This window comes from Coloeus monedula (genome assembly GCF_965178545.1).
Source record: "Coloeus monedula genome assembly, chromosome: Z".
Lineage (NCBI taxonomy): Eukaryota > Metazoa > Chordata > Aves > Passeriformes > Corvidae > Coloeus > Coloeus monedula.
This window is the reverse complement of record NC_138822.1, coordinates 79,494,006-79,520,245: the sequence shown is the minus strand read 5'-3', so window position 1 is coordinate 79,520,245 and position 26,240 is coordinate 79,494,006.

The following is a 26,240-nucleotide window of genomic DNA, read 5'->3' as shown; positions in this document are numbered from 1 at the left end:
TTGAAACTTGTGTATTCACTTGTGGGGCGTCACGGTTGTATATTGAGCATCCATAAATCACAGAGTTCCCCGGCCTTGCTATGAAAATATGACAATTCTGCTCGGCACCTGCTCCACCCTCTATTTCTGTCACTTGCCAGAATGACAACAGGCTATAAATGTCTCCGTGTGCTGAAGTTTCAGCTCTGATTCAATGGAATTAAATGACCTTGGCCAAGATGATATTTTTGATGTGGAGAGCTTATCCCATTCTTCATGCAAAAGAAGCAGGGCTCTAAACTTGAGTGACAGAAGTCAAATCTTCTTGAAGACAAGAAAAAAAAAACAAACAAATAAAACAAATACATTGACTTTATTTTAATATTTCTTCTTCAATACACTAAAGTTTTACCAGGTAATTGCCCGACACAAATATTTATGAATGTCAGACCACAGAGTTATATAGCATTTGCTCAGAAAATAACATCATTTAATGAATTCTACCATGCACATGGGACTCAGATCTTTAATGAATAGGTCACTGTGATTTCTAGAGATGGCTGTCACTTTGAGATATGAGAATCATTTCTCTTTAGTGAAGAGCAGCTTGGATATGTGCATATTTAGGAGTTCTTTTTGCACAACTTTAGACCTCTCACAAATGATGCAGAGCTGGGGCTAAGATTTAGGAGATTTCAGGTGCTGTATCACTGACATCCCCAAAGATTAGGAAAGTACACACACACAATTTAAAATAAAACAAAATGCCCCCAATTCCTCTGGAAAAAAGTTATTTCTTTGTTACTCCTTGAGTTCTGAAGCATCAAACATGTAGTAATGATTTTTGTGCATTTTTTGTCATGGCTCACTGATGTTTATTCCTTTCACAGGTTTCACCCTTTGTTAAAATTTCATGTATAGATACAGCAGTGTTACCATATAATACAATTATTTAAATGTAGTTACATTTTTTACCTCAGAGCACTCTTTATTGTCCTGTACAGGATGAGGGAAATGAGCATCATTACCATGTGCGGAAGAACTTGACCTTGATGTTCCAACAATAGCTTCATACATAGAGAGATAGCCAAGGAAAATTTACCTTCAAAAAAAAATCAACATTATATCAGAAGTAGTCTTACTTGTTTTGGCACAGAGAAAAAATGAGTTTTGATACTGGAGAGTATTTACATATTTCTCTTAACTAAGCAGTTAATGCAGTGTGAAGGCAGAACCTTGGTATCCATGACTATCCCCTGGCAAAGTTGAAAAAGGATTTCAATCCACATGTTAACAGTCCAATTTCTTTTTAAATTTTTTACAGAAAAAAAAACCCACATTAAAAAGGGTAAAGTAATACATAAAAGTATTTCTCAAATATAATTTAATAGGCTTCTTGGACTACTAAAAGTAGTGTTTTAATGGAGTAGATGAACAGATGTATTTACAGAGAAAGGGAAGAGTTTCTTTGTGTACAATGGAAATGAAGATGGCATTATAATTGACAGAATAGACTGTTTTAGTAGAAAAAAAAAAATATAAGTTTTATAACATATAGGGCATCACAGGATGTGGAAATGAAATAAGCAACATCCGCGATTTTGAAGTTAGCATGAAAGCAAAAGTCTGGTTTATTTTACCCACTTACTCTTTTTAATTAAGATCTTTCTATTCCTGATGAATTAAAGATACTGCAATAAAACTACAATACAGCCAAAATATAAATCCATTGTCTAAAATTCAAATAGTTCAAGTTTAGACGAACCTCTTTCACAATGGTTTTGAAACAAGACGTGGTTTTGGATTCAAGGACTTTATTCCAGAAACTTCACTTTAATCCCTTAGCAAAAAGGTGCTTGCAAAAATTCAGGTCTTCTCCAACCCAAATAATTCTATGATTCTATGATTCTGTGACTCTTACCATCTTTTATTCATTTTGAGATTTTCATCTTTGCACTCTGCACACTTGCACCTATTTTAAGGTGATTGACCTGTGACAGAAAATTCTATTGCCTAACCCTGCTGTACAATATTAAAATTGTAAATGTTTATCTATGATGATTTTCCCTTCTAAGAGAAAAGCTTATCTAAATTAAGCATAATATGTGCAAAACCTGTCTCAAGAACATGCACAGTGCTTTTACATTCATTTTCCCTTTTCTAGCCGTGTTTCCCTTTTGAAATTGTTGGGAAAGTTAATGGGAAGTTTTAATCAAGGGATCTGTAGTTATGTAAAATATATCTCAAGTTTGGAGCCAGTTAATGAGAATTTTTCTTTTTTTAATGCAACAAATTTATAGAATATGACTATTATACCTTATTGTGGATTTTATATCAGTTTAGGCATTTATATTAAACATGTTGTTTACTGTGAGGCTACTCCACTCTCTTTTCAGTTGTTATTTATGGGATCCTATATCAGTTTTAAGAATCTCCAATTTAGGTACTTCAAATAGGTGTTCAGTTAGAAAAATCCTCAGCATAATTTGTCCAGGTAAAAGCAAATACTGGGGAAAAAAAAAAAAAAAAAAAACCCAAACTAATAAAAAATACATAAGGTTATTGAAAGAAATAAAATTTTGAAACTGTGTCAGAAGAGAATATATGTACTTTTGTAACAAAGTGCTCTTAATTTAGCAATCAGCGGAAAATGTGTGATGACAATAAAAGAGAAAATGCTAACTTGAGTGTGGATTTCTGGTCAGGAAATACCTGAGAAAAAGACCAGTTACTTCAATCCCAACATGCCTTCTTTACAACTAACACAAAAAACAGGGACAAAAGCAGATTATTTCTGTAGCCAAACAGAACTGGAGCAGCCAACTTTGTCCTGAAAGAATTTGTTCATTACTACCCATTAGTCAATTCCATGTAAATCTTGAAGTGACCTATAGTAGACTTTTTAATATTATAAATCTTTTTCTGGTCAATATGATCAGTAAGACTGTTGAGAACTTGTTGTCCTGGCTGTCAATGTGCTTTATGGGTTTGACTACAATGAGGCCGCATCCTTTCATTTCTGCACAGGAATGAGTAGACTGTAGCAAATTCTTTGGGTGACTCAGTGCACTAAATCACTCCCTTTCCCATGAAGAATACTATTCAGCTTCTGCCTCCTCTCAGGAAGCAACTCACATTTTGTAGAAGAGCTTTTTATTCAAATAAACACCAAACAATAAACTGGCTTTTCAAAAAGGATGCTCTCTTAAAGTGGCAGTGACATCCTGTGCCTTAATCCACTCCCCTGACTCAAGCAATAAAGTGACAAATGAAATCAGTGACTGTTGAGAAATAACCATGTTCAGTTCAACTGGATACACACACACTCTTCCCTTGAACAAATCCATCCTTTAAGAATGTAGTCTTTAAAGTTGCAGCGCCAGGCTGTGAGTTGTAAAACAAAACAGCAACAAAAACCCCAGCAAAAAAAAATCCTTTAAAACATATGGCTAGAGAATAAATAATAGATAAAGATGACAGTTGATCAGCTGATATACCACATTAGTTCCACAGAAGCAACTGAAGATGTGTGTCTGAGCGTGTCAGGTACACTTCTGTTCATAAAACCCATGACAATATTCTATGGTAATGGCTCTAAATGCTGTTGGAAGCCACATTATTACATCTATTACTGTGGAATACTGCAGTATTTGTTTTTAATAAGCGTTATGTCTAGAATTCCCTCCAGTGTGTTCATGTTCGCAAAAGCTAATCAATAGTTACTTTACTTACTCTATTGAGTTTCAGCACATTAATTAATGTATCCCTCAGTAATCATGACAGACCTCATCACTGGATCAAAGAGAAGAGTTTGAAATTGGTTTTGTAAACAATGAAGTTATTTGTCCCTTCTCTCTTATGACCTTATCCAAGGAGAACAGAAGTGTAAAATGCTTCCAGATCAGAACAGTAGTTTTATAAATTCATATGGGCCAGGCAAAAGTCCCTTTTTATATTTCTTGATCTTTGATTTACATTTCATATCAATTGATAAAATCATAATCTTTGAAAAAGGTCTCATCAAGACAGGATAAAATGTAATCTCTTTATTAAAATTCACTTTTCTAAATATTTTTTTTATTTAAAATTGCATGGCATGCAGCTTCTGTTTTAGTACTGACAAAACTATGAAACAGCATACATCAGTCAGAAATGTAATGCTTATGTGGTTTAGTTCAACACATTGATGATTTCTAACATTTCCATTTCCTGAATTATTGTTTTGTGACTTAAAAATACTTTTTCTTGACTACACACATATAATGTGACGGCAGAAGTCACTACTGCAGGTTTATGAACTGGGTTGTTGTTGTAAATCAGTATTGAAAATCATGGCAGTTTGCCACATTAATTTAGATTTTGAGTGCCAGACAGGAGTTGCTGTTTCTTAAAGCACTTTATGCCTTTCAAGAAGAAAAAAGAAAAGAGAAAAGAGAAAAGAGAAAAGAGAAAAGAGAAAAGAGAAAAGAGAAAAGAGAAAAGAGAAAAGAGAAAAGAGAAAAGAGAAAAGAGAAAAGAGAAAAGAGAAAAGAGAAAAGGAAAGGAAAGGAAAGGAAAGGAAAGGAAAGGAAAGGAAAGGAAAGGAAAGGAAAGGAAAGGAAAGGAAAGGAAAGGAAAGGAAAGGAAAGGAAAGGAAAGGAAAGGAAAGGAAAGGAAAGGAAAGGAAAGGAAAGGAAAGGAAAGGAAAGGAAAGGAAAGGAAAGGAAAGGAAAGGAAAGGAAAGGAAAGGAAAGGAAAGGAAAGGAAAGGAAAGGAAAGGAAAGGAAAGGAAAGGAAAGGAAAGGAAAGGAAAGGAAAGGAAAGGAAAGGAAAGGAAAGGAAAAGAAAAGAAAAGAAAAGAAAAGAAAAGAAAAGAAAAGAAAAGAAAAGAAAAGAAAAGAAAAGAAAAGAAAAGAAAAGAAAAGAAAAAAAAAGAAGAAAGAGAAAAAAGAAAACGAAAAAAAAAATGGAGGAAATCTGGTACCTCTTATGAGTCATGTTGGCTCTAGGTTCTGTGGCAGTATCTGGTGTTGGTGAGATATTTATTTCGGGAACATGTTGCCAGAGTCCCTGTGAGGAAGTTGTACCCAGAGAAACTTCCCAATGTCCTTCTCCATCTCCTCACACAGAAACTGCCAGGGTAGGCTGCTGAGAGTCAGAATTGCTGGAAACAAGTGTCAGCTGTACTGAAATCAGAGATTCCTGCCATACACAGGTTCTACCAGATTTTCATTCTGAATGCATTTGATCTGCTAACTGATATCACAGACAAATCAAATTATAAAAATGGAAACTATGGCAGAACCCCATCTTTGTAAACCTCTTATGTTGAATAGCTCCATATACAAGCTTGAAAATTTAGGTGTTTTGCAAGTTTCAGTTAACTGGATTTCCATGTACCCATTTTTAGGGTATTTAGGGTATAAAAATACTAAATTTCACCTAAATTACATTCTGGTGCACCACATAGAGAAAATGAGAAGGTGCAGTTCTAGGATGAAGCACGCAAACAGGATATTACTTTTTAAGAAATCTTTGTAAAACCATTTCTAATTCTTCCTTTCAGACCCCCTGTTTTCAACTCTCTTGCTAGGCAAAGCAAACCAATGCTAAACTTACTGAAATAAATGACATGTGGGTAACTGAAAAACTCTGTTTCAAAACATACCTTTCAGATATCACCATAATACTCCAATTTACTGGGTTTTTTTTCTTGTGGTCTGCAAGATCTACTGGGATGCCTAATCTACTTACAGAATCACCAAGTTGGCCACCTCTGATTCATTACTCAAATATGAAAGAAGTTTGCTGAATTTCTGCTACTCCTAGTTTTCCTGTTGTGGATCATCTGAAAAATCCCAATTATTTGAATTAGGAGAACAGGTTTTAAGAAAGTATTCAACTCCATTATAATTCCTGAAGGGTCAAGTACCAGAACTTCTACCCTTTGTACTTCAGAAATGAGTTTGAAACATCTATTCCTGGCAGGCCACTGTCCAAAACAGACAAGAAACACTGCAAACAATATTTTCTAAAATAGATTGCTGAAACATTCTTATAAAAAAGGCTCGTGTTTCCTTTTCAATGGCAAAATTGACTGTAGGAGACGAAGTAAGTACCAAGGTTAAATTTGCTATATTCTCCTTTTTTCAGCACTGATGGGGGCACATTGTCAGTACCTAATGAAAAACAAGGAAAACAGCTGCCTTTGTGGTGTCCCTGCAAGTGAGGCTGCCATTTTTTATCTAATTTGGATCCATCCAGGGTCAGATCCTTCCCTCACTGGAGAAACAGATTTTGCTTCTGCCAAAATAATATAATTATTATATTATAAAATAATATAACATAATGCAGCTCTACTGCATTTCAAAACCTGAACATATCATCATTCCAAAATCCCCCAAACAATAGAAGACAAAGCTCTGAATGTCTAATGTGTCATTATAATGAATGTCATTAACTACAAATTAAACAGCATGCAGTACATCCTGATTTTCCTCCTCTGAATCGCAAGAACTGAAAAATTAATGATTGCTGTTTTGTTCCTCTTTTCCTTTGTATTTCTTAGAATTTTCTGACTGTTTTTCTCTTTGGCAAGTCATGGTTATTTCCGTAAAACAAGATATTTAACTAAGGAGCGTCCACAGCTCTGAACAGAGCATACATCTGAATGTCACTCAATAATAAAACAAGATTAACTTAAGGAGCTGCATTTATCTGTTTAGCCATGTGACTGAGAATTAGTTTATTCCCGAATGGAATGGGTACATGACAGTATTGCCATACAGACTTGAAAGCTTGGACAATGAAGGTTTAATTGCTTTCACTGTTGTAAAATGTAACTTAAGAACAGAAACGAGGGCATTTTGAACCTATAAACAAAAAATATGTATTTACTTTCAGGGCCATTGCAATTTTTCTGTATATGAGGTGGTTTTTTTTAGCATACAGGAAAGATGAGGATTCTGTATAAAGCTCTCTTACTTATCTCACTTTTGGGGCAGAGCTAAATGAATATATTTCTACAAAACAAAGCAGTGATTTAAGACACAACTTGTCCAAATTATGATCCATTTTATGAACAGTATTTGCTACAAATCCAGGTTGCTGTTTCTATATGCAACTCTGCTGCCTCTGTGCTGTTGTGATTCAATACCTTCATGAGAATTTTATTTACTTTTGGTAAATTATCATCAAACAGTTTTCACAAACAACCCTAAGCACACTGGTTGTCCATTACTCTGTTCTTTTGCCATAACAATATAAGAATATCTGTAATGAGTCAAATGAAATATCCATTTAGTGCATCAGCTGTCTCTGAAAATTGCATTACAGAATGCCCTGGGAAGAATGCAGGCTGGTCCTAGGAACATCCCAGATACATTTGAGAAAGAGATGATGATGTGCCCTACTCTCTGCCATAAACCTTTCTTTTTCCATAGCAAAAATAACTGTGATACCATGGTCTAAACAGGAGCCTTTGCTCAATCCAGCCAGTTCTCAGGCAGAATGAAAACAGAACTAAGTATGCAACTCAATGCCATGTGCTGCATACATTCCCAGTAAAGACAGATATAGTGCAATTTTGAATTGTTATTTTAAGAAACAATCTTGTCTCCCTTTGCCATTTTCCTGTACCTTTCCTAGGATAAATTGGAAAAAAATAAAATTGAAAGAAAGGCTGAAGAAGGAAGGACTGCACAGCTGTATGGTATCATGGCCTCGCCACCATACCATGGATATTGTGATCACCTGGATTTTGGGCTGAAGCATCCATGATGGGCAGCACAGATTCAGTAGTTATCATTACCCTGGCCATGCACCATTGTGCCCTGAAGGCTTTAAATGAGTTCATTCTCTTTATGCTTCTATGTTTAAAGCATAGAGAAATAATTAAGTAAATAAGTGGACAAATAATCAAACCCTCTCTCCTTTTAAAGCATATGTTTCTTGAATATGTGTTTGCCATCCAAGTCATGTCTCATGAATAAGTCATAGAGATGCCACCCAGTTTGTGTATTACACAGCTAGATCTTAAATTTACTTGTCACCTCTGCAATTTTTGCTGTATAAACTTTCTTCTATCTAGAGCTCAATTCTTTGTGTAAAGGTTTTACAACCAGGTTAATTTATGTGTAGTTTAGTGGGATATGTTGTACTACCAGTGAATTATTTGGAAAAAGGCTGCTTTGAAAAAAACCCTCCAAAAAACTCTGTCACTTCTCCTCTTATTTATGAGAATATTCTCATAACTTTTAAATGGCTCATGTTAGACAGAATAAATTGCCCCCTACTCCAGCAAAAGTTTCATGAAAATTCAGACTTTTTTTCTCTTGGTATTCTAATATGCCTCCAGTATGTGTTTAGGGAAATTATATTCTAGCAAAGGAAAGCTCAGCTTTCTGTCTACAGATATCAAACCACTGATCTTGTTGCTAAAGATGCCTTTTTGAACACCAGTGGAATGCCGGTGCTACTGGACGTAAGTGGTTGGTCCTGTTTGGGAGTACTGCCAGAAAATCTTGAATACCAACACAACCCATGACAGCAAGAAGGAACAGACCTTCCATGTACACACTTCCAGGTCTGTCTGTCCTAGAAAGACTGTCAAAAATCCCCATACAACAGGACGAGGCGTCCAGGTGGGTGACAACTCAACAGACATCAGCGGGAAATGCAGAAACATCATCCTTTTTTCTTGTACCAGGGATATTATTCAATTCTGTTGGGTGGCTGTTAATATTGTACTACTTAGTCCCAACTTTTTATGCTTAATTAGTCTGGTCTAAAGTCTGGCAAATTGCTACGGAGTTCAATAGCTTTGGAATAAACTCACTTGGTAAGAGAAGCCTTGGGGCCATGAGTGCCAAAAGCACCATGGCAACTCAGTGTGGATATAGAACCACAACTACATGAACTTCTTCAGCCCCCTTAATAACACTTCATAATATTTTCACTCCAAGCTGGCATCTTGGTTTTTAATTCTTCTTTCTCCATATAAAATAATGCAAACAGCAGATTTTTTTTTTCTGAAATCCTCCCACACAGAGGATGCTTAGACTTTACACTCCTTTTAAAGTATTGTGCATCCAACTCACTTTGAACTTTAAAGCTTTTTACTGAGATAACAGGATCTACAGTGTGAGATCAAGCTTAGAAATCACAGCTTGAAATGCCCATCCAGGGGAAGTCATGCAGAAAATGAAACATATCTGGCAGAACAAGACTATGGTCGGAGTGACAAGACAAAGTCAAGGAAAAGGGCAATGAGGAGAACCCCAGACCAGGGAAAAGGCTCCCTAGTGTTACTGGGGAAAAAAAAGAGGGTAAAGATGTGGAGAAAATGAAGAGTTAAAACTCACCTAGCAAGGCTGAGACTGAAGTGCATGAAAAATCCCAGCTCCCCCCCTCTTCCCAGAAAAGGTCATCCTGTGTGGAAACATTTTCTTGTCTCTGTGCCTCTGCTTTTAGTTTGGGCTTTATCTGGGGGAATTTTGTCCAGGTGTGTGTCTTTTCCTAAATGTTCAGACTTATAGGGAGGGAAGGAAGGAACGAAGAAAGGGAAAGGGAAAGGGAAAGGGAAAGGGAAAGGGAAAGGGAAAGGGAAAGGGAAAAAGAATCTGGTATTCATGACTGGAGTTGTACATGAAATTGTGACTAAATGCAACTGGAATATATGTAAATAGCTGTTACCCCTATATGACTGAGAGGGTTCAGGGAGCACTAATAGGCAAGAAGCACAGCTTTTTCCTCATTTAATTAATCTTTTGAATGCACAAACCCAGACTAATATTAGAACTAAGTCTTGCTGTGCTTTTAAGTAATCAACTTCTCTGACAATAATTTATAACACTTTTCAAAGCAGTTTTGGTGCCTTGTTGTTTGGATACCATTTATGCTTAATAAAAAATAATAAAGAAAAGATTATTAGTTTTTTTTATTTAACTAATGCAATTTTTACCCCCCATATTCACATTTAATAAATAAAATGGATATAGGTGATATGAAATTTAGGGAATTGAACTCCATTGACTCCAGCTTATTTTGGGTTTTTTTTGAAAATGAATGAACTGAAGTAATAAATTATGAAAAACATATAGCAGAAAGCCTTTGATTATTTAAAAAAAATATAAATCTCATTTTGGCTCTTTATTACTATTGTTAACTAAATCCAATAAATCTGTTAATCTATATCCAATTAATCTAAAATTAATAAATCCAAACAGGATTATTCTTTGTTAATTGAGAGGAGCATACTAATGGTGGTTATTTACTGGTCTCAAATAAATAACTTTCAGGCAACCTTTAAGTTCCTGAAAGTGTAGAGAAGAAAAGATTAGAGTTAAAAAAAAAAAACAACCCAACCATTTTTCCTTGAAGGAGATTTTCTGCCCTTAAGTGAGGAAATTGCATGTAATAGCACTGAGTTGTTATAAAAGAGATCTTTCTGTACATCCAGCAGGACAGATAGAAACATAAGGTTTTAGGGCAATATGAAAGCAACTAAATGATCTAAATTGTCCTTATAAGTTACTGGAAAAAAAAAAAAACCTGAGAAATATGTCTCAAAATAGAATTCTGTTTTCTCTTGCTATATGACATTATATTTTACAGCTTTTTCTCTTTCTAAAATTAATGAAGTGCTTTTCTGCAAATTTTTCACTTACATATTAATTTATATTATTATAATATTTGGGTATATATTTACCTTCATGGATACTGATTTATAAACGTGAAATCTGTGTATTGATATAAAGATAAAAATGTGCTCTTTGTGAGTGTGGGAATGTAAATGTCTATACACATGGACAAATATGTGCTTTTGGGTTTTTTTTTTTTAAGTTTCATGCAAATATGCCAATAACATAGCCTTGGATGAAACTTTAAAAAAATAATTTCAAAAAAATTCATCTTCTATTGTTGCTTTGTCTATTTCAGTCTTCCTGGCATATGTTCCTGTCGTCTGCCTGCATTGCCACTTATAAACACTAAGACAGAGAGACAGATTCTTAAAAAAAAAAAAACAAAAAAACAACCTAGGACATCTCGTTTATTTTGGTTTAATTCTTTCATTTAAAAAAATCATTAAAAATGACATTGGCCTCTAATTTTTGCTCTATGCAGCAGCTGCTATTGTCAAGCTGTTGTCTTTGTTACAGGATCTTTGTGAGAGAGAGCCTGCAAAATCCCCATTTCAGGGATTTTATTTGTTTATTTGTTTTTAAATATGACAGCTATCTTTTAGTTTGAGACAGACTTTAATGGAAGCAACGTCTCTTGTTAACCCTTATTTCTCTTTCAAATGTTCCATTTGTGGAGAAGAACAGAGCCAGATTCTCAGCTGGAGAAACTGCAATAATTTCATGTAATTTACAGCAATTAAAGCTGTGGGGTTTGGAAATGATGCCAACAGTCTCTGTATGGATTATATAGAATGGTGTTCTAAAAGAGCAAAGGTTAGACTGGTAGTCAGCATATAAACAATACCTGATCTACTTTTCCTTCAGTTTAGGCCTCTTTTCATGTCTTCTTGCAAGGATGGCTATGTTTCCAACACACAGGGAAATGGACATTTTCTAATTTTTTTTTTTTTTTTTTTTTTTTTAATCTCTTTTCCAAGGTGGAGGGCAGAAAGTGAGAAAGGAAGATTACCCAGCTAAACTGGACAGCACAGGACTCTGAAAGGATCCCATTTTGTGTGTTCATGCACCTGAGTTTTGTGAACAATATGGCAACAGCAGGTATCTAATGCCGAAATTCCATGACATGAATATTTACTGGTGTTTATTCTATCTAATCTTTCTAATAATGAACATAACTGAGTATCTGATTTTCATTGGTTAAATATTTAATGGGGCTTTTTGTGCTCTTCTGAGCACTGGTGCACAAGGTAGCATATTTTAGGGCTTCTACATTTGTGTGACCCAATTCCATTGTCACATCTTCAAATTACAGAAAAAAAAAAAAAGGGCTGCACTTCTATGTGGGAAACACAATGTTTTTACCACTTTATATGCTGGTCTTGATGAATCCATCACAAATATAATTTTTTTGAATTTTTAATGTGGATGTATGCTTTCCCACCTGAGATTTGAAAGGTCCCAAGAAGAATTTTCTCTTTGCATTGTACATATACAAGTCCAAGGACATCAACACTCAGTCTCACTAACTAGAACTAAAATTAAATGGGATGAATCATGTATTTCAGTCTAGATTCTTTCAAAACTCTTTCCTCAGTCTAAATTCTGTAACTGATCTATGTACCATTTCATAACAAAATGTGCATGGTTCTGAGAAATCTATACAAAAACCTTACAAACAACAAAACACCAAAAATATTTTCTGAAAACACATCAATTGCTGAAAATGGTTCTCTGCATGGTCCCACAAACAGTTTATACTGACATAATTGGGTGGGAATACAAAACTAGTAAGAAAGATGGAAGTGGAAATTGAGCTTTGCTGGCATTTAATTTCTTAATGTACAAATTTTGGGTCTTGGGACATGCACTTCCATTGGCTGAAACTTTTCAAACTTCCTTTTTATAACAACCAGATTTCCTTCAACTGGAAAACAAGAGAACAAATATATCCATTATATAAATTAAGACCAAAGTGATTTTTTAGTGGTGCACTTAAAACCAAGTTTTTCTATATGAAATACAAGTCAACTTCAAATATGTCCTTCATGAGACCCATCTGAAGTTTCTGCTAGAAGCTATGAAATCTGCTCACAGTGTTTTCTGAAGCACAAAGTTCTGAAGATCAGTTTCCTCCTCTTTGTAGGAAAGAGAGATTTTTAACTGACTTACATAACTTAATTTCCACTCCTAAATATGAACTTAATTTTACCCTGGACATGCATTTATAAGTTCAAATCTCTCTGTACCCACAGTAATAGCAGCTAAGAACACTGTAATAAGCCAAACACATCTCTGCATGTGTTATCTGTGTATGGATATACATGCTTATATCATATTTAACAAGATAGCTGAATGAGAAATCTATGCATCCCTTTATTTTTGATGTCTTGGGTCTCAATAAAAACCTAATCGTATCCATTATGTATATAGCAAATCAACTCTTATTTACAAGAACACATATATATTAATCATGTTGCATGATAGAGTGATTCCCAAGAATATAATCTTTTTATATATATAATCTGTAATGGGTAGCTCAGTTTACAGCTGATGTTTAATTAGGAGCTTGCAGTTGCAATAAACTTTTTTTTTTATTGCACTCAGCCAAGGTACAGTATAATGAAATGTAAGTGACCCAAACTAAATGGAAGCACTGAAGTAGATAATGTGGCAATATATCAAGTAAAATACACTGATTCTGCAGTCAGTTCATGCCCTAATGGCAGAAAAAGGGTTTGAAAGCCACTTTAACCATAAGTAGTGTGTTTATGTATTATTCACAGTAGCAAATAATTGCAAAATGTCAACATTTCATTTTCCTCTTAAGAATTTCTTTTGATTAGTGACCTAATTAACCATTAAAAAGGGGAAAAGAAGTATGTATTTTTTATTTTTAAACCATGAATATGAGAAGCAGGAGTGTTGCTTACTAGAAAGTAATTTATGATCTCCAAATGTCACAGTCAACATTAGTAGTCTTTAAGTCATCAGAAATAAAATAAATAAAACAGTCCACTGTCTTTATAGAGTATTATTCTGCTTTATGTATGTATGCATTTATTATTGTTGGTGACATTTCTTATTAACATAAGAAATGCAAATATTTCAACAATTGCCTGATTAATTTCTTTTCTACTTTTTTCTCTCTTTTTTTTTTTTTCTTTAATTTATTTTTATTTCTTTTCTTTTTCTTCTGTATTTCCCAGAAGTTCTGCAAACTGCATGGAAGAAGTAGTGGAGAAAAAGTAGCCATGATCCACCTATATCAGTGTCACACATTCTCAGCTATCACAGCCCCCATGCCCAGCTTCCTAAGCCCTATTTCACACTGCTATTACAATATACACAATGAAGCAAGGCTGGATTTAGGACCTAGTTCTTTCACCAAATGATAAATGGGGACAAAGAATTACAGATGTTCACTAGTTTCTTTAATATGATTATCAGCTACCTGCAGGTGGCTCTCCTTAATTTAACATGTTAGTAGACATTTTTATTATTGTCATTATTCTTCCCGTGTTTGTGTAACAGTCCCTGAGAGGGTATGCTTTGGACTACGACTGCCCTGTTCTAGACTCCATGCAAACACTGAACCCCCAAAGATCTTCCCTTCTGTGGAGCACCCACAAAATGAGACCAAACTCACTAAGCAAGGAAAATGACAGAGAGATTAGAGACTTTATCTATTAAATTTATCTTCATCTAGCTGCTGAACGTGATGCCCACATATATAAACCCTCACAATCATTTCTCAGAGGTGTTTAAATTTCTTAAGAATTAATGAAATTGATTGATGACCCAGACTCCATCTCTGAGTATGAGAAGCATTATACTAAGTATGAAGAAATCTGCATTCAAACTTGTGAAGGTTCCCACTTCTCACCATTTATGTCCGTTCTGAAAGAAAATCTTGTATCACAACTATTAGCATGCACCTTCCACAATGCACTGCTGACAGATTACATGTTCTTATTAGAAAATTTCCTGACATGTATGGTCCTGAGAGGCAGAACTCTGTTGAATTATTTCATCCCAATGCTCCATTTTCCCTGAGTGAGTACCACTTGTTTTGTTATACAGCTTTGAGGTGCTGTTTAAGTGACTTTTCAGAAATTGTACTATAAGCAGAATATCCAAAATAGACTGGGTGGAGAAAAATCTTTAAAGAGCTAGTGCTTAGAGCTTGACATATTGGTGAACTCAACTGAGTCTCTGATCAATTTTCTCACTTCCAAGCCTCCCATTTTTTTTGGTGCACATTTCTTGGCTCAGCCATAATGAAATTATCTGGCTATCCAATGCAATCTGGAGTTTTCACTGGATTCAGTAGGTTTCATATCAAGAATCAGTCTTGTTCAATATCATTTAAGAAGTCCATGGATCAGCCAAAACCTAAAATATTTTCTCCTGGTAATAATTTTTTCAGGGTTTGAGATGAAAATCCAGACACTTGTTTATTCATGATTTAGTTCATATGAATCCACTGTTTGTGGGTTGTGGTCTTTTAGGGAGTTTACACTTGAGATTTCTGGTAGGGTTCACCATATGCCAGATATGTAGTAAAAGTAGCATCCCTTCTGCCATTATGAAAACATTGCTGTGTGGAGAAGTCAGTGCACTCTGGGCTTGTTCATGCATGTAAGATAAAATATAAATAACTCTCAGTCCAAAAACATAAAATAAACACCATTTCATCTTACCATATTTAGCTTTTGATTAAAATATAAAACCAGAGAAAAAATAGTGAACCAAACCTCTAAAGGTAAACTTACTGGTTTGCCATGTCCCTGCAATAAAGGAGAAACAGAGAAAAATAAAATGAGTTTATAAAAAAAGAACTTAAAAACATTTTCACTTCACACTTATTGACTCCTAGAGAGTTCAAAATAACAATTCACAGCCCCTGCTCTGAACCATAGTTGAAACAAATATGCATATCTGTGCTGGGTCTGTCTGGGATAGAGTTCATTTTCTGTCTATTCATTTCATGGCTGAGCACCTGCCTGCCCATGGGAAGTAGTGGATAGATTCCTTGTTTTGCTTTGCTTGTGTGTTCTGCTTTTGTTTTACCTCTTAAACTGTCTTTATTTCCACCCACAAGACTCCTCACTTTCACTTTTCTGATTCTCTCCCCCAAGCCCATCACAGTGGGAGTGAGAGCAGCTGCATGAGACTGGGTTGTCACCAGGGGTTAAACCACCACAGCATCCATCTAAATTTGATGACTGAAGTTTCATTTGTTACAGCATATTGCTGCACTAACTGACCATTAGTGAAATGAACACATTGCTGAAGAGGTAAAGAACATCAGTTTAAGCCTTATTCCTCAGGTCTATGTCAATGCATAAACCTTGTTTTTGCTGCAGGATGTGAAGGAGTAAATGATGGTTTACTGTGACTCATTTAATAAAACAAGCCAACCTAACCTGAACATGTTTTTGCATACACAGCTATTAAGGAACTGATCATCTAAAAATGGCTTATAGATGTTTGTACAACAAAAATCTTGGATTGTAAGATAACTTTGAATATTTCAACTGCTTGTTCTTCATCTAGGGCAGAAGGGGAAGAATAAATGTAAAAGAATCTTATCTAAATTACTCAGATCTCATCAGTAACTTCTATATTAAATAGCTATTAAATGACATAACTTTGCAACATGGGAAGGCCACTTAGTTCCTTAGTTCATTTAGGTCAATTAATTACTACTCAAATAGTGTACATGTTATTATCAAACATCCAGCTAACATGTATGAATTTCTTAACGCTTTTAGGTAAGTTTTCTTTCCTCGAGTGCACCAGGGAAAAAGGAGAAATTCTTAATAAAAGAATCATAGAATCATTTATATTGGAAAAGAACTTTAAGATCATCAAGCCCCAATATAAAACTAATACTTCCAAGCCTACCACCGAATCTCATCCCTAAGCACCATGTCTGCCCTTTTCACATACCTCCAGGATTGTGATTGCACCACTTTCCTGGGAAGCCTGTTCCAAGGTTAGATAAACCTTTTGGTGAAAAAATTATTCCTAAAATCCAATCTAAACCTTCCCTGGTACAACCTGAGGCTAGTTACAGTCGTGCTATCATTTGTTATTTGGAAGAAGAATCTGAATCCCATCTTGCTACAATCCCTTTTCAGGGAGTTGTAGAGAGCAAGAAGGTTCCCACTGGGCCTCTTTTTCTCCAGGCTAAACACCTCCAGCTCCCTCAGCTGTTCCTCATCAGACTTGTGCTCCAGACCCTTCACCAGCTTCATTACTCTTCCTTGTAAACACTCCATCCCCTCAATGTATTAAGTAGCAGAGATTTAAAGAGGCAAAAAAAAAAAAAAAAAATTATGTCTAAAGATGAGCAGAGAAAAGTGCAATGCCATGCAAAATTTCTTTTAAAACACATACACAAACCCACACCTACCTCTATATTTGCTACCCTAAAAACATTTTCCCTTTCCTATGCCATAATGCAGTGTCTCCTGAATTTTAGGAATGTTCATATGCCTAAAGGACCTTGGAAACTGAATCACTGACATGGTTTGCCCTGAAATACTTGTGGGGTGGGGGAGGGGGGAAAGAAAAAGATATGTGCCTGATGCATAGATTGTACCTGCAGAGCAATAAGAGATGTTAATTTATTTTAATGAAACATTTTTGTCCTGCTGCAGCACAGGCTTCCCACAGGGTCATAGACTTCATTTTACATCCCTTTGCTCCAACATGTGGTTCTCCAGGGACTGGAAGTGAATCTCTGCTCTCCTCTGGATATCTGTGGAAATCCGCCTTACAGATTTTGCCCCCACCCCCCACCCCCTCCCTTTTTTCACCTTTTTTTCACCCCAGAGGTGCCTCCACCATGGTGATGGGCTTGGCCTTGGCCAGCATCGGGTCTGTCCTGGAGCTGACTGACATTGGCTGCATCAGACATGGGGGAAGCTTCTTGTAGCTCCTCGCAGAAGTCACCCCTGTAGTCCCACACCGCTCCCTAAACCTTGACACACAAACCTTGTACAGGCATGCACATATGAAAAAAGCTTAGGATATAACCCAGATATAGGATAATATAAGGATATAACCCAGATCCATAGAGGGCATCGCCAACTCTCAGGATCTGGATCAAGGACAGCAGACATGCTCTCAAATGAGAGGCTGAACTGCATCCTATTTAAAATGCAAAGTTCAGGTTTGCTTCCCTCCTTACTGAAAAAAATATTTAATATATGTCAGGTATGAACAAACTTGGCAATTTGGAGGGAGTCCCAGGAAATAATAAGGGCAGAAAAACATGTTTTCACCTGAGTTTGCAAAGGAAAGACTGGGAGAAGGGTGATAGGAAATACTGTCTTAAAATGAAGAGGGATTAAGATTAGGATTGTGATATCCAGAGTGGTAAAATAGGTGCAAACAGCAGCTTTAAGTAAATTTTCATTGAAATACAGTGTTTGACAGAAACCAGAATGTTTCATGTAAGCTTCTTGATTTTTAGAAGTCTTTTGATGGGAAAGCCTGTGAGGTTCACGCTAGCCAGCTACATCTGATGAGAGAAAGAGAGAATGAGAACAAGAAAATAAGGGTGATAAAGACCTAGAAATATTTGCAAGATTTTTATTTTTTAATTAGAGAAACACAGAAACCTCAGAAATTTTTCTGCAAATATGTACTGTAATCCTTCTACAGACTTTATCTCACTTTGGGAAGCAAAGATCTCTTTCTCTCTCTTTATATAAAAACTACATTTTGCCCTCCCCCACCACCTACTTTTGTATATTTATTTTAGATAATTCATTGATGGGATGTTCAAGAGGGTCTCTGAATGGAAATCAGGCCTCTCTTCAGATCTCCCATAGATTCATAGACCTAATGACCAGACAAGCCCATTCTGATTTTTGAGCCTGACCTCATGCAAAATACTGCCATAAGTTTTCCTTGAATCAATTATAGATGCAAACCCAGCAGCTTTGCTTGAATGAGAGGGTTATCTTCAGAAATAAAATAAAACTTATTTTTATATACAACTCTCAAAATATGCAGAGATTTTATTTTTAATGCAGCTTTTTCCCAACACATTTTTCTGTCTGAATTAAAAAAACAAAAGTCTTCTTAACGTAGAAATATTCAACGTGTTTCAAGTGTGCACTACTGAGATTTCTAATTCATCCCACCTAAGACTTTTGAAATATACGAGACAACACAAAATAGATCATTAGTAAAAGAACCATAAGTGGTTAGTTCTTGAAAGCTCAGCTTCTTTACAGTTCTGTTACACTGGGAGATGCCTATAGAGAACAAAGCATTCTAAAATTTCTCTATAACACTGTTAAGACAATGGGCCTCTACAGTAAACCTGAGCTGTCAGCCAGGAACCAGTGGACCATTTCAAGTGCTTTGCTTCCATTCTGTCTCTGCTGCTCAAAAATGCACCCTGTCAAGCAGTCCTGTGTGCTACCAGCACACAGAGACACGAGAAGAAAGGTTATATGCTTAGTCACAGGATGAAAGAAAAGTAATATACCCTGCTGATCATTCCACTGGAACTGCTCAGAGCCTGTAATTTCAGCACTTGAGTTTTACAAAAAGCTAATTTACAAACTTTGGCCAGCCAGCAGTGTTTCTACATTAATTATCCTCTGTTTCTGAGGACTTACCCGGAAGGGGGAAATTCCAAAAGAAGACCCCAGTTACTGAACCAAGTATTTCAGAGGCAAATGCTGTGAATTCTCAACATGTACTCACCATGAGATAGATCCTCAATTTACTATTTAACCACTTGGGTCTGATAGAAGCAACAGGGAAATTTTCATCCCAGAAATTTGCTCAGGATATTTGGAAGGCTGAAGACCTGGACAAGAAGTTGAAGCAGCTGTCTTTAAGTGGAGCAGAAATAGGGAGAGGAATAAATGCCTATTTAATGTCCTGCTCAGACAGGTTAGTCAAGGAATAGTCTAAGCCCAGGCCTTTTGTAGTGCTATTTGCTAATGTTCAGGAACAAATAGTGACAGGGTTTCAGAAATGCCTTTTCTTTGACCTTATGTAAAGCCAATTTGCTAAGGTGAGTAGTTCTTTTGGTATTTATTAGTGCTTCTTTTATTTCAATTTTATGCTGTGTAGAAAGCAAATGACAGTACAAGTGAGTCAGACCTGTTCAGGTGGAAAAGCAATGAAGGAAGCAAAAGAGGAAAAAGCCACCCAGGCAGAGGTATCATAAAAGACAGGATTTGGTCTTTCCTTCTCAGTCATTGTTTTTTCTGAAGGTCATAATTCCTGTGTCAACTTACAAGTCCTTTGACATATGAAGAGGGAGAGCAAGACAAAACTTTTATGAAGTTTAAAATAACAGCCATTTCCTCTGATGGAGGACACCTTTGACTCAAAACAAGGACAAACTTTCAAGTTAGAGACAACTTCAGAGTTGGATAAGGTTGTTCAGGGTCATATCCAGTCACATTTCGAATATCTCTGAAGATGGAGATTCTATGGCTTCTCTTGACAACCTCTTCCAGTGTTGAGGTAACTCCTTGATTTAAACATTTCTAGTGATGAAAAATCCAACATAACCCTTGACATGTCATTCCCACACATTGTTCATTACATTTCCTGCTAAACCTTAGTATTATTTATAGCTCAAATTTCTCCAGCTCCAACTTACACACACTCAATCTTATTTTTATTTTGTCTGCTAAACTCTTTTATTCAAATTCTTTTTCTTACATTTATAAGAAACATATTTATAACCTATGGTCATGTCACCCCTATTTATAAGCTGAATAGATCAGGTACCTTGAATGTCTCATGACGAGGCATATTTACTCCATTTGTCATCTGTAAAGCTTTTCTCTGAAACCTATCTTAGTTTTGCACATTGTTTAAAAGTTGGTCATGAAAAGTGGATACGCTATTCAAGCAAGAATTTTAACTATTTCAAATAAAGTAATAATATAGGTACAAAGCTTTTTTAGCTTTTAAGTCAAGAGCTTCTTAATTCCAGTTTTAGAGTCCAGATGCAATTCTTTTCAGGGGCTGAACCTGCTAGATGACTAATACCAACAAAAAGGGCTGATCAATTCCCTAGACTCATTCTATGTACATTGTACTTTTCAAGAACACATTTGACTTTTTATGCAGTAGGGGGTACTTGTCATTGCATTTTGCAATCTGGCTTTCAATATGATGGATCAAAAATTCATACAAGGTCACTATAACAACAACAACAATAATAAATTTCATCGATGTATAAATCAGGGACCTCTGTGGTGAAGTAGTGACATTCAATACACAGAGAAGCGATTTCAGAAACACTCTCTAAATTTCATAAGCTTGTGATAAGAGCAAGGGACCCGGAGCATTCCTTTGAGATTCCAGGGGAAAGACTGGCACAACAAACTGCAGTCAAGTCAGTGGTTACTCTTTTAACACATATGTGGACAACTTTATGAACAAAATTCACTGATGTTCACAGTCATTTCTGGGGGCTGATTTATAACCTCAAACTGAATTAAGTGCAACTGACAAGCCTGATAGTTAACCCAGGGCTAGCAGCAGCAAGAAGACGCTAACATGGTTCTGCAGCCTTGGCCTTTGGATCTGTGGCCTGACAATGCAAGGATGTGCCAGCAGTTCCCTGTGCCAGGCAAGCAAATATTCACCATTTCCAGGATCTGGGATAATTTCTTCAGGGGATATACTGTACATGTTCACAGGTCAGGCCATTTTGTGATTGACTGAGTATTTTTAAGTATTCTTGTACCAGACCAGGAGCAGAGAGGCCTTCTAGCCTGAATCTCATCTGAAAATTATTCACAGCTCCCTCTGAATTAAAACATTATTTGAAGCAAAAAGAAGGGTGAAATCTTTCTTGTGTCAGGAAACCCAGATCCTGAATGGGTGTTTGAAAAGTGAACACATATTCTGGATATTTTTCCCAAGCCCCATCCGAGATATTTGAAGAGTCAAATTTTCTTTACTGCTGCCTGTGCTCACTTCTTATAAACTCCACCAGAAGCCTGGAGAGCCCAGCAGCGCAGAAAATTGAACCTCAACCAGACTCTGAAGAACTGATGCAATCAGGCCACTAGCTCCCTTTTAAACAAGGCTTAACAATGACCCATAAAAGGAGATCCCTTGTCTTTGAAATACAGCCTCAGCAAATTCTCTGTCAATTAAAATGTATTAAAAGAAAGATTATGTTAAAAAAAAAAAAAAAGTGTGGCTTAATTTTTTTTTCCCTCCAGAATGACTGTGGCATACAAAGAAAATTTTTCTAATTTGGAATACTTAACCCTCATTCCTTGCTTATACCCTACCCTGAAACATACACAGACTCAAATTTAATTGGGTTCCAGACACTTCAATACAGCAGATAAATTTCTTCTTGCAATGTATTGCTTGCTGAATTTTTTTTTTAGTAGCAAAGCAGTGAGAAAGTTTATGTACAGAAAGTTAAGGGAAATGTGACTGTTGGACACAATAAAAGCTCAGTTTAGTTCATACACTCTTTTACACAGGTTGCTATTTATTTGAAAAGCTTCTGGCATTCTGTAGACAAGAAGAAGGTCATAAAATCCCTTCCTTTCTGAAAACCATCCAGTTTAAAACTTTCCATATGAGAGAAGCAAAAATCTTCCACAGCTCTACCTAATCTTCCCCAGAGGACAAATGTATTGTTATTTCAAACCTATTAGTGGGCACTTTCAGTGCAGATGGGGAATGCCGGGAGACAGTCAGCCTGACTACACATAACCTCTTTCTTCAGCCAAAATAAACTCTTGTGACCCTGAGAACATCCCACGGTGGTCAGAGTGTGAAAGGGGGCTGATATAATCCAGTCTCTGTTACTGAACAGCTCTTACAGATTTACTTATTTTTGAATCCTGAGAACTACCAACATTTATGGAATTAGAGTTTAGAATACGGCTACAGCAATTTGCAACAGCAGCTGTGCTAATAAATTCTTTTAAATCTTGACATATGTGTCTAGATTTATTTTCTACTAAACAGTTCAACAGATTTCCATGAGTTAATCTATAATTCAGCGTACTGGAGAGTAATTTCATATAGTGTGTTATATATTCCGTACCTAATGCCAAAAGGTGATTCCAAATCACAGACTCCCAGTGAATCTATAGTCGAAGTCCATAGCTTTTTGTTTTTCTTTTGGCTTTGTATTTTTTTCCTTGGAAGAGTCTATTTTTGGTCAGTTAGACTGATTTGTAGACACACTAAAAAAGTCAGCACAATTCTGCATATATCTGTATGTTGAACTAGAAGTCTCTCTTTAACAAGTCCTCTCATTTTTGATGCTGCTAGTTCTTGGTAGCTCAGGCATAGCTTAATTCACTCCAGCAGTGTTACATTCTCTTATGCAAGCAGCAAATTTGGTCCACCAGCTGCAAGATCAGCTGTAATGTATCAGCATCCTTTATCTAAAAGATTTGTTGGCTGGATGTTTATGGTGGGAAAAAAAATAATTAGAAAAGATGTCTATATGATTAATCTTTAGTTCATTTTATGAAATGGAGTAAATTATCAATCATTTTAATTTGAAAATAAACAAATATTGAGTATCTTTTATTGTAAATGTGTTATTTTTCAGTGAGAATTGCTGAGCATGAAGTATTAAATATTATATTGAACTTCTATAGCCTATCACACTTTCAAAATAGATGATCTTAGTACAAACAACCCTTAAAATATGTGAATCTATGAATTCATTATGTAATGTTGCATCAAAAACATATACAGTCACCATCACTTTTGATTTATCATCAGTTGTTGGGGCTTTGTTATTTCTGTTTGTTTAAAAGCTTGTGGATCATGAGAATCCCTGAAAAACTCAGCCTTCACAAAGAAAATATGTTCTGGATTAAAGGTTGAGAAAACTGGGCAAATCTATATATATATTGCACAAACTCAGGAACCACACACACCAAAATTGTTACCCATAGCTGTCCATGGCACAGAGTGGTTTCTAACAAGATCGTTGTAAAAATGATTATTTCTCAGAAGGGGCAGCATTTCGAGTCCAGCATTCCATCTATCTGTGTATTCACATGAAGTCAATGATGCTTTAGCAGCTTCTTGAACATTAAAACCTTTTATCAGACTTGCTTGGCAGTTTATCAGGAAAGAAAGGAGGCAAGAAACCAGTAGAACAGAATCACTCATACTTCTTTATTGTAGAAAAAAAAACAACCTGAAGAGTGACAATTCTCTGTCAGCATTTTCAGAATTATTCATAATTTTGCAAAGACACAATTTTTCAAGAGTAAACATAAATAACATTACCAATACCACAGGCAACGTTGCTGTTTCCACACCACTTTTTTTTTTTTTTTTTTTTTCCCCTTTTCTCCCCAAGGGTATTCTGCCTTGATTGTGTTACACATAGTTTTACAAAAAAAACCCATAAAAACTAACAGAGCATGATAAACTTTCTACAGGATTTTCAAAACCAATACATATTGCCAGAATGCAATTTTCTGCAAAATTCTGTATAATACCTTAACAATTCCATAGAAAGATGTCCTTCTTTACTGCATTATGCTGTTTCTTTGAATATCTTTTATATAACTCTACTCTTGTCCTTCTTTTAAATCCTGTTGTGCCAGAAAAAAATAAAAGAAGATTACATTTATATACCATCTTACATCTGGATAAGTCAGAAATCATGTTAGGAGGTACCTAGCACCATGAATGTAACCCTATCTGGTGTGAAGGGTGTGTAGGATCACCTTGTATGAAAGTGCACAAATAAATACCCTGCACATGTCAATGAAAAGAGGCAGCTTTAGATAAAGAAGATTATTTTAGCACTGCATTTGGCAAGATGTCCTTCAGGGTCTATGGAAGCCAAAACAAAAAAGAATGAGTTACAAAAACACCATTCAGGAACTATTTGGGTGTGATGGATTCTGCTCTGGGGTAGGACAGAGAGCAGATGACTTGGTGCAATTGTTTGCTGCTTCAGTTTTATGCAGTAATTGAATATGGAGCAAGGGACAAATTTGCAAAATGTTATGGCCAGGACAGATTTGCAATGAAAAGTCTGTCCATATTACTGTCTAGCCAGTACAAAAGACAGGTTTCATGTGTGTTCTGGAGTGGTCTGGACTGGCTTTGATCCTGAAACAAGAACTAGTCAGTCTGTGCCTATACCAGCATTTAACTTGATATGAACATTGCACTGTTGAAATTAATTTTTTATCGTCCCCATCTCTAGTTTGGTGTCACCAGACAGTTCAGAGAACATGGATGGGATTTCTTTAGGGGGAATGGAAAACAAAACAAAACAAAAAAACCCCCAAGAATATGCAGAATCTATGTGCATCAACCTTAAATAACAGTACTTTAATCCACAGGATACAACTGGTCCTGGAGTGATGGAATTGCTCATATTGCATATGGCCATATGGTCACCCACACCAACTGTTTTTCCTTGGAGATATACTCCTATTGCACTACTTTTAATGCAAATAGAGCTTCTGAAAAGTTTCTGTATAGTCTAATGGATTTTTGATGGAAGGAGGATAGAGTTGAAATGCAATAGATCCTCAGTCAGGATAATAGGCCTGTTCTTCTGGACTGAAAATGAGAGCAATGCAGTGATCAAGGACCTTGGAGGAAGCAGAATGTGACTACATAAATTGCATTTATTTCCTTGGCCTTGGCAGAAGCTGATCTGCAAGATATTTGTATTTCAACCTCCAAATAAGTGTTAAAGAAAAAAAGACTCATTATTAATGATGTAACCTACAAGTCAGAACTCAAAGTAATTGTACTCCTTTTAGAGTAAGCATATTTTAATTACGGAAAATTGGAAATAATGCTATATATTTTTTGCAAGGAATTTTTATTAGACATGCTACATGGCTTTTAAAGCAACAGAAAATAAATATTGCTATGCTACAGTATTTTTTCTAACTATGTAGAATCCAAATGAATCATTAAATTTTGTGATAACTGATCAGTGGTTTGCAATTATGACTTCTTTTATGTATTTTTTTAAAATATGATTATTTTTTCTAGCATTAGTCTTTCAAAAATCTCAATGAACTACCTGTCACTGGTATTGAATAAATTATAGAAATTACCTAATATGAAACCATATTATCAGCAGTTATTTGAGGTTATATTTGGTCACACGTTGTTAAACAATGCTAAATCATTCCCTTCCCTTCCCTTCCCTTCCCACACCTTCCCTTCCCTTCCCTTCCCTTCCCTTCCCTTCCCTTCCCTTCCCTTCCCTTCCCTTCCCTTCCCTTCCCTTCCCTTCCCTTCCCTTCCCTTCCCTTCCCTTCCCTTCCCTTCCCTTCCCTTCCCTTCCCTTCCCTTCCCTTCCTTCCCGCACCTTCCCTTCCCCGCACCTTCCCTTCCCTTCCCGCACCTTCCCGCACCTTCCCTTCCCTTCCCTTCCCTTCCCTTCCCTTCCCTTCCCTTCCCTTCCCTTCCCTTCCCTTCCCTTCCCTTCCCACACCTTCCCACACCTTCCCACACCTTCCCTTCCCTTCCCTTCCCACACCTTCCCTTCCCTTCCCTTCCCTTCCCTTCCCTTCCCTTCCCTTCCCTTCCCTTCCCTTCCCTTCCCTTCCCTTCCCTTCCCTTCCCTTCCCTTCCCTTCCCTTCCCTTCCCTTCCCTTCCCTTCCCTT